Source organism: Lissotriton helveticus, chromosome 12 (genome assembly GCF_964261635.1).
Source record: "Lissotriton helveticus chromosome 12, aLisHel1.1, whole genome shotgun sequence".
NCBI classification, from domain to species: Eukaryota; Metazoa; Chordata; class Amphibia; order Caudata; family Salamandridae; genus Lissotriton; species Lissotriton helveticus.
Window position 1 is genome coordinate 906,267,509 of NC_136073.1, and position 9,594 is coordinate 906,277,102.

The window sequence follows — 9,594 nt, forward strand, 5'->3', positions numbered from 1 at the left end:
GCACACAAAGGGGGGTCATGTGCACACAAGAGGGGAGGGAGGGAGGGCCACGTGCAGGGCAAACAAAGGCAGACACTGGGCCTCGGGAGGAGGGGGCCACCGTGGCCTGGAGCTCAAACAAGCTGGAAGGAGCTGGGGGCTGCGCTGGGGGCTGCTGGGGCCGGGGCGGAGTCAGTGATGCCCCTCGGGACAGGAGGTCATAGTCCTGGGCGCGGTGGGAGTGCCGAGGGCACAGATGCTTCAGGGGGTAGAGGTTAGACAGGGAGGGGGGCAGTGCACCCCTGGGGTCCTGGCACCCTGGGGCCCCGGGGCCCTGCCACCCTGGGGGTCACGGCACCCTGGGGGTCCTGGCACCCTGGGGCCCTGCCACCCTGGGGGCCCTGCCACCCTGGGGCCCTGCCACCCTGGGGGCCCCGCCACCCTGGGGCCCTGCCACCCTGGGGGCCCTGCCACCCTGGGGCCCTGCCACCCTGGGGGTCCTGGCACCCTGGGGCCCTGCCACCCTGGGGGTCCTGGCACCCGCCACTCACCCCATCAGCTTTGGCAGAGCCCTCCCTGGGTCGGTGCCCGCGGCCCCCCTGAACGGAGCTCATACGGGGGGGGGGCCTCGGCTGGGGGCAGTGGCGTAACAATAGCCACCGCGCGGGGGGGTGGGGTGGGGGGGTTGCGCTCCAGGGCCCCCACCCCCGGCGCTGCACGTGGCTTGAGAGGTCAGGACCATCCGAAGCGCGCGGGGGGGTCCTTAATGGAGGTGCCCCCCAAATTTCTTTAATACCGCTGGCTTCTGGGGGCCCGGCTTCTACCGATGTCGGGACGGTCCAAAAAACAGGACCCCCCCATAGTGCTTTGTATCCCAGCTCCGCACAGGTCAAAGGGCGATGAGCAGAGCAGAGGCGCTTTAAAGGAGGCCGGGGGGGGGGGGGGGGAGGGAGAGAAGAACACTCCTGGCCCAGACCACGCGCACAAAGTCCTGTGATGGACCAGAGCAGCCCGGCCTTTGCAGGCTCTGACCACAGCTGGCAGCCCCTGGGGGGGGGGGGTGGGTGGGGGGGGTGACTGATTGGGACAGACAGCAGGACCATGTCCGTCCGGGTTCGAGGGGGGGGCAGCCCGCAGGATCACGTGGGGGGGATATTTATTTATTTATTTATTTAGGTAGTTTTCTATAGCGCTGTCAAGACCCGGAGGTAACAGAGCGCTTTACAGTAAGAGAAAGACAGAGATCTGCATAAACATGACCTATGAAAGGTATTAGCATTCAAGGAGTAACATAGTAAGCGGAACATGATTGTGCTGCCGAACTTCTTTGGTTACAAGATTAGTTGTAGTCACAATAGTTCAGGGGTTGCTTGCTGGCCCCGGTTATCCGCAACCGAGGGAGCGGATCAGGAACAAGGATTTGAGTTGCCTTTTGAATGCCACAAAAGAAGGAATAGTTCTGATGTGCGGGGGGGGGGGGGATGGAGTTCCACATTTTAGGGGCGTTTCCCGTGAAAGAGCAGTCCGCTGTTCTTTTCTTTCTGGTTTTAGGTAGGATGACCAGGAGGGAGTTAGAGCTTCTCAGATTCCTGGCTTGGCCTGCTTTTTTGAGTTTTTTTTGCCAGGTATTCGGGTTTGCCTGTATGGAGAGCTTTGTGGGTTAGGCAGGCCGTTCTGAAGTTGCTTCGCATTTCCACTGGGAGCCATTTGAGTTCCTTGAGTGCTGGGGAGATGTGATCTGATTTTTTGATGCCGGTAATCATTCTAGCTGCAGCATGTAATGTTGTTTTGATCGGAGCCAATCTCGATTTAGGGATACCTGTTAGGACTGCGTTCCCATAGTCCAGTCTTGACAGTACCCGAGATTGCGTGGCAATTTTGAGATCCTTGTTCGGGATGTAGGGTTTGATCTTCTTCAAAAGTCTGAGGTTAGAGATTGCACCTCTGGCCGCGTTCTTGATGTGTTTTGTCATGTTTAATTTGGGGTCTATGACGATGCCAAGAGATTTGACAGAGTCGGCTAGAGTAAGATTTCCTTTGAGGGCATCAATTGCTTTTAGCCATTCGGTGATTTGAGGGTTGTCATCCTTGTTCGAGATGAGGAGTGTCTCAGTTTTGTCTGGATACAGTTTCAGGTGATTGTTGGTCAGTCATTGTTGAACATCTTTCAGGACATTGTTTAGTTTTGGATGTCAGTGAGAGAGGAAGTTTCCAGATAGATTTGTGTATCGTCCGCATAGAGGTGAAAGCGGATGTTGGCTTTCCTGAGTAGCTTGGAAAGTGGTTCCATATAGATGTTAAAGAGCTGAGGCGAGAGCACCGAACCTTGGGGGACACCCTTATTGACCTGCTGGGTTTCGGAGGTGAAATTCTTGATTTTTATTATTTGTGTTCGGTTGTGTATGAATGAGGAGAACCATTTGAGAACTACTTTGCCGAGGCCAGCTCTCTCTTGAAGAGCCTTGGTGAGGAGTTTGTGATCCACCGTATCGAATGCTGCAGAAAGGTCAAGGAGAATGAGGAGGCAGCATTTGTCTGAATCCAGAGATCCGTGGATATCGTCTATGATGTTCAGCATCGCTGTTTCTGTGCTGCATCCTTGTCTGAAGCCAGACTGGAGGGGGTCTAGGAGATTGATGTTGTCCAGATGTTGAGTCAGTTGCAGGAGTGCCCAGCGTTCCAATGTTTTGGCTAGTAGAGGGAGGTTAGATATTGGTCTGAAATTGTTCAGGTCTGTTGAGTCAAGGCCTGTTTTTTTCAGCAGGGGGGTAACTTGTCCCATTTTTAGGCAGTCAGGGACCACTCCACTTTTTAGGGAGCTGTTAATGATTTTGCCCCATATAGGTGCAAGAGAGTGTTTCATTTTCATGATTAGTGAGGGAGGAATGGGGTCAGAGATATGTGATGCTGGTTTGGAGGACGCGATCAGTGAGATCATCTCTGCATCTGGAACAGGGCGAAAGCTAAGCCAGGGGGTGCTCAATGCGCCGGGAGAGATGGCCTGAGGGACGGCCGAGCTGGTCTTCTTGGGGTGTGAATTGTTGAGGTCGAGTGAAAGTTCAATTCTTGTGATCTTGTTGTCGAAGAAGTGGCCGAAATTGTCGCATAGTTCTTTGGACGCCTGTACAGAAGAGGACAGTGGTTTGGAGGTTTGTTGTCTGATGATGCTGTAAAGCTCCTTCGGTCTGTTTTTGGCTTTGTCCAGTGCCTCGCGGAAGAAGCTGGATTTTTTGTTTTTGATGTGGTTGTTGTATTTCCTGCGGGCTGCTTTCAGTTGATCACGGAGGATGGCCGTTGGGTTATTTCTCCATTTTCTCTCCTTGGCTCTTAGGGTTCTCCTTTCTGCATTGAGATCAGCGTTGAACCAAGTTCTGGAAGGGATAGCTCTACGTCTTTTGAGCTTTAGTGGCGCTACTTTGTCGAGTATGGACACTAGCTCGGAATTGTAGCAGTCGGTGAGCTCATTGGTGGAAAGGTGCGCTTTGTTGGCCAGAAGAAGAGAGCTTAACTGACCATCCAGGATATCCAGGGGTATTTGTGAGAGGTTTATAGTCCATTGGGGGGGGGTCCGGGGGAGGTTTGTGTGAGGTAACGGGGTGGTTAATATGAAAGAGGATCAAGTGGTGGTCTGACCAGTCGACGGGGAGGATGTGATTGACCATGATTGAATTCTTTTTTGAGATGATAGCATCCAATGTGGCTCCTTTGTAATGAGTCTCCTTGGTGCAATGTTGTTGCAGGTTGTTATGGAGGAGGCTGGATAGCGATTGGATTAGGGGATTGTGGGTCTCGTTCCAGCGAAGATTCAGATCGCCAAGAATTAGGTTGTTGGAGTCGCCGAGTGAGTCTTGTGCAATCAGGTCGGAAAGTTGTTCTCCAAAAGAGTTGTTTTTACCTGGGGGGTGGTAGAGCAGGTGACACAGTAGGGAATCCTTATCTTTGGTCTTGATGATGGTGGATAAGCACTCAAATGAGTCGTAATCAAAAGAGGTGGTTTCCGAGATGTCCAGGCTGTCCTTGTGGATGATAGCTACCCCTCCTCCCCGCTGCTTTAACCTGTCTTTGGTAATGAGGGAGAAGCCGGGTGGTACCAGCAAGTCAAGGCAGGGAGGGGAATCTTATTTAGCCAGGTCTCTGTGAGGAACGCAATGTCAATATCGTGGGTGAGGATGGTTTCAGCTAGTTCAGTTGCGTGCAGTGAGGCTGATCTACAAGCAGTTGGGAGAATTGCTCCCGATTACTGGCCGAATTATCTATAGTCTCCCTTGGTATGGCGGTGAGGACCGGGTGCCTCTGAGGTTTGGTGCTAGGTGGGTCTTTCCGGTGACCTGTGATTACTTGGATTTTGGATTTGGGAGAATCAGAGGCGGGGATGTTGTATGCGGTGGCTAGCAGGGTTGCTTCACTGGCTGACATGGGTGCTACTGTTCTTAAAGGCCTTGAGGTCAAGAGTTTTGTGTCTGATAAGGGCTTAGGAGGATTATGAGAGAGAGTATGGGTCTTGGACCTAGGGAAGGGGACTCCGGTTTTAGCATTCTGCTGTGGACAGGGTTCCAAGATCTTGTGGGGGGGATCGTGAAGCTGGGTACTAGGCATTTCTGAGGGCCTAGGAGAGCTATTAGCGTTGACGGAGTTGGCCGTCGGCGGAGGGCATTTGGAGGGTCTGCGGGCTATACCTAGGTTGGAGAGGATCTCCAATAGGCCATGGGAGATTGTGGCAATCTGGTTCTCGAAGGCCGAGAGGCGTTGTGACACGGAGTTGAGGGAGGGGTTGGGGGTATCTAGGGTATCGGCAAGTGTGTTGGGGTTCAGGATGAGGGGATCAGGGGAGGGGACGGGGGGAGGGGAAGGCAGAAGGGAAGGCTTGATATAGAGAGGTCGGTGTCCATATGGCCACGAGGGCTCTTCAAGGCGCTTCTGCTTTTCTGTATCAAAATATATTGAACCAAACTGGTTTAAACATTAAAAATAAACAGACTGGCCCTACAGCAGGAGGGGCTCAGGGTCAGTGCCCGGACTGGCTCACCTTTTCAAATTGGGGGGGGGGTCACACCGGCAGGTTGCCCTGGGCGCCCCCCCCTCCCCGCTGCAGGCCCCGGTTTAAAGCCCCCTCTTGGCCGGTCCATGTCACGCTCGCTCTCCCTGGGAGGTGGGGCAGCATGTTTATTTCTGGCCAAAATGCACCAAGTGAAAGGAAAACCAACAATCCTTCGGGTTACTAGAATAAGTGTCTTCGTTTCAGATCAGTGGGTTGGCGGGACTGGGGCAGCAGCGGGAACCGGGGCCACCACGGCCCTCCGGCCTCGCAACAAGAGCAGCAGATAATGCTAACAGACAGGGGGGGGTGTGGGGGGGGGGAGGAGGATGAGGGGGACGGACAGAGGGACAGGCCGCCAGACAGAGGGACAGGCCACCAGACAGAGGGACAGGCCGCCAGACAGAGGGACAGGCTCAGTCAGAGGGGGACATAGTACCATCATGGGGACACTCCCCACCCCCCAGCACCCAGCATGCATGCAAATAAGTACACACCACACCGATTTTGTTATGGGGAAAAACTGCTGCAGGTTTATTACATACAACGTTATGTAATATGGTGGGTTATCTCACGGGCGATCCAAGGGCAGGCAGCGTTCTCGCCACTTGCCCGCCTGATGAGCCGAGCAGCACTGGGGTGAACACCATCTATGCTGCCCCTTCTGGTGATCCTCCTCCCGGATCACGTGACACTATACTCACGCCCCTTTGAGGGCGGCGCGTAGCAAGGCAAGCCCCCGGTTGTTCAGGCCCATAACTGCCCAAAGGACTAACGGGGGGCCGACGTGGTTTCCAAGAACCTCCCATGAGGCTCCTGGGCTCTGGCTCTGGCACCCCTATGTGCCGTGCAGAGGTACCCTTCTGTACCCATTTGCTTCCAGCTCGCCCTGTAACTCCGCCTGCAACGAAAAACGTACAAGATTACAACGTTCTCACCATACTTCCTACCTCCATCCACGCCGGGTAAGTGGTAGGGTGGGAGACGGCGTCCCCCGCGAGGCAGCGGCCGCGGCGTGTCCGGTGCGACGACAAAGTGGTCGTCAGCATGGTGAGGGGGACATATATACCCCTCACCCCACCCGCGCACCAGACATCACGCGGCACTGCCCACACCCAGGAGGGGGGACTCCACCAGAGACCGTCCCCTCAGGAGGAGGGGATGTGTGGGGTGCCCGATGGCACTAGAGGGCCGCCCTCTTGAGTGGACTCCTGCGGTGGCCTCAGGCAGCCACAGAGATGGAGCGACAGGCCACCAGATAGAGGGGACAGAGGGGGGGCGGGACAGGCCTCCAGACAGAGGGTGACAGGCCACTAGACAGAGGGGGGCAGGCCACTAGACAGAGGGGGGCAGGCCACTAGACAGAGGGGAACAGGCCACTAGACAGAGGGGAACAGGCCAGTGTGCCCTGTGCAGTCACCATTCAAGCTTTGCAGCAGAGAACTTACCCCAGCTACTTCCACAGGGACCCGGAAATCTAGCACCAAATACGTGACAGGTGAGGTGATGCCCCACAGGAGCAGGTGAGGCCCTGTGTCATCCAGAGCAAAATTACTGTCACCGGCAATCACAATGCCTGTGTTATTGACGAGACAAAAAGCCGGCAGAGCCAAGATGAAGTCACCTTAAACTAAGCCCTGCTGGCACAGCCAAGATGCAGGGGCGCCTTACTGGCCCCAACTGACGCAGCTAAGACAGTCGCCTTACTCATCCCTACTGACAGACCCAAGACGCAGAGTCGCCTTACTCCTCCTTGACAGACCCAAGACGCAGAGTCGCCTTACTCGCTCCAACTGGCAAGCCAAGACATCACCTTACTCGCCCCAACTGGCAAAGACAAGATACAGAGTTGCCTAACTCCTGGGCACGACAGTTGACAGAGTTGCCTAACTCCTGGGCACGACAGTTGACGGAGTTGCCTTACTCACCCCAACTGGCAGAGTCAAGATACGGACTCCTTACTTGACCTACCTTACAGTCACTCTTTTCCCAGCTCTTCCTCCAGAGTCACTGTTTTCCCGCTCTTCCTCCGGTCTCCTCCGTTACTGTTTTCCCAGCTCTTCCTCCAGTCTCCCAGAGTCACTGTTTTCCCAGCTCTTCCTCCAGTCTCCCCGAGTCACTGTTTTCCCAGCTCTTCCTCCAGTCTCCCAGAGTCACTGTTTTCCCCGTTCTTCCTCCAGTCTCCCTGAATCACTGTTTTCCCAGCTCTTCCTCCAGTCTCCCCGAGTCACTGTTTTCCCAGCTCTTCCTCCAGTCTCCCAGAGTCACTGTTTTCCCCGTTCTTCCTCCAGTCTCCCTGAATCACTGTTTTCCCAGCTCTTCCTCCAGTCTCCCAGTTACTGTTTTCCCAGCTATTCGTCCAGTCTCCCCAGTCACTGTTTTCCCGCTCTTCCTTTGGTCTCCCAGAGTCACTGTTTTCCCGCTCTTCCTTTGGTCTCCCAGAGTCACGGTTTTCCCAGCTCTTCCTCCAGTCTCCCCGAGTCTGTTTTACCAGCTCTTCCTTTGGTCTCCCAGGGTCACTGTTTTCCAGCTCTTCCTCCGGTCTCCCAGAGTCACTGTTTTACCAGCTCTTCCTCCAATCCCCCAGAGTCACGGTTTTCCCAGCTCTTCCTCCAGTCTCCCAGAGTCACTGTTTTCCCAGCTCTTCCTTCAGTCTCCCCAGTCACTGTTTTCCCGCTCTTCCTTTGGTCTCCCAGAGTCACGGTTTTCCCAGCTCTTCCTCCGGTCTCCCAGAGTCACTGTTTTACCAGCTCTTCCTCCAGTCTCACCGAGTCACTGTTTTACCAGCTCTTCCTCCAGTCTCCCCGAGTCAATGTTTTCCCAGCTCTTCCTTTGGTCTCCCAGGGGCACGGTTATCCCCACTCTTCCGCCAGTCTCCCAGAGTCAGTTTTCCCAGCTCTTCCTCCGGTCTCCCAGAGTCACTGTTTTCCCAGCTCTTCCTCCAGTCTCCTCTGTTAGGGTTTTCCCAGCTCTTCCTTTGGTCTCCCAGAGTCACTGTTTTCCCAGCTCTTCCTCCAGTCTCCCAGAGTCACTGTTTTCCCAGCTCTTCCTCCTGTCTCCACAAGACACTTTTTTCCCAGCTCTTCCTCCAGTCTCCACAATACACTTTTTTCCCCCAGCTCTACCTCCAGTCTCCCCAGTCACTGGTTTCCCAGCTCTTCCTCAGTCACTTTTCCCTCACCCAAGATGGCACCCTTGACACATTGTTCACGTTCCAGTTTATACATACAATTGTTTATAGGGCACGCACATTTTCACTCGGCTTGATCCCGTGAGGCACACTGCGGCATATCTGGTAAGAGTCTCTGTGGTTTTCGAATCCCAAGGCTGTCTTCAACATTAATCCAGTTGGTGGCCTTTTCCTTATAATTTTAAGTTTGTTTCCACAGTGTATCGGCACACCGCTTGTGACTTTTGTCCCATCTACCGAACAAGATGCTTCCATTTCGGAATGGCAATTATATGTGGTTCCATTGAGCACATGTACTTTTACTAGAAGTAATTTTTGACTTAAGGTGAGCTCCTACCCGCAGTTATTCACGTTCTGCACTTGTGCACATAGCTTAAACAAAATGCGCCTAACGCAGATCTTTTACCCCTTTTAGTGCCCGGACAAGTTTTCACTGTTAATGTGGCACAGCACTGAGTGAAGAGTGTGGACAATAACTCCCGCCACTTTCATTGGATTCCTAAGGTTAACCGCGAACCGGTCTTCACCTCCGGTCCTTACAGAATTGCAACCCTCCCCATACCCTTCGAGGTTTGTGGTTCCTCCGCAATTACCGTTTATGCATGGTTGCCTTCCATTAGCACTGTCTTATCCTTCTACTGCCCCGGATCATGCACCATTTACACATTCTCTCGCCAACTCCCCTATTGACGTTACTTCAAGACACCATTGAGCAAGTATTAAAACACCATCCCTTCACCACTCGCAGCGGCTAGTTAATTACGGTCTTCACTTTTTTACAGCCTTGCTTTACTTAAAGCACTCAGTTTTACACTCACCTAGATATTGGGAGTCCTCACGCATGACGCGGAGCATGGCATGGATGTTTGTCACCATGATGCCAATCTAATGCAGATTACTTTACCCCCCATTTTTTCCCTATACCTCCCTTCCTCCTTTTCCACAGGCAATTTCCAATATCTGGCATGCACTATTCATTGTCCTGATGAGGATCCGAATATTGTTGAATAGGATCGAAACGTCGTCGACCCCCATGTAACAGCTTGCACGTTAATCCACTGTGTAAAAAAGTGTATTGTCTCTTCACTAAGCTTGACTTGATCTACATCTCACAAGCTATATTTGCCTTGCTTGAAATGTCCTTGTGTGTTGCATAGAACTGTTAATGTTTTGTTCTCTGTAGGATGCAGGACTGTCTCCCACTTAAATGTTGCATTTTATCTAAGCTATTGGTTTGATTACATTATTAAATGGTTTGTCCGGCTGGACATCCAAAATATAGTATTGATTCGAATCTATATTTATCGTATTGTTTTGATCACGTGTTTAACACTGTGCACTTACATAACTGTTACCCAAGGTCCTTAATTACCTTGAGGGTTCCCTTGTG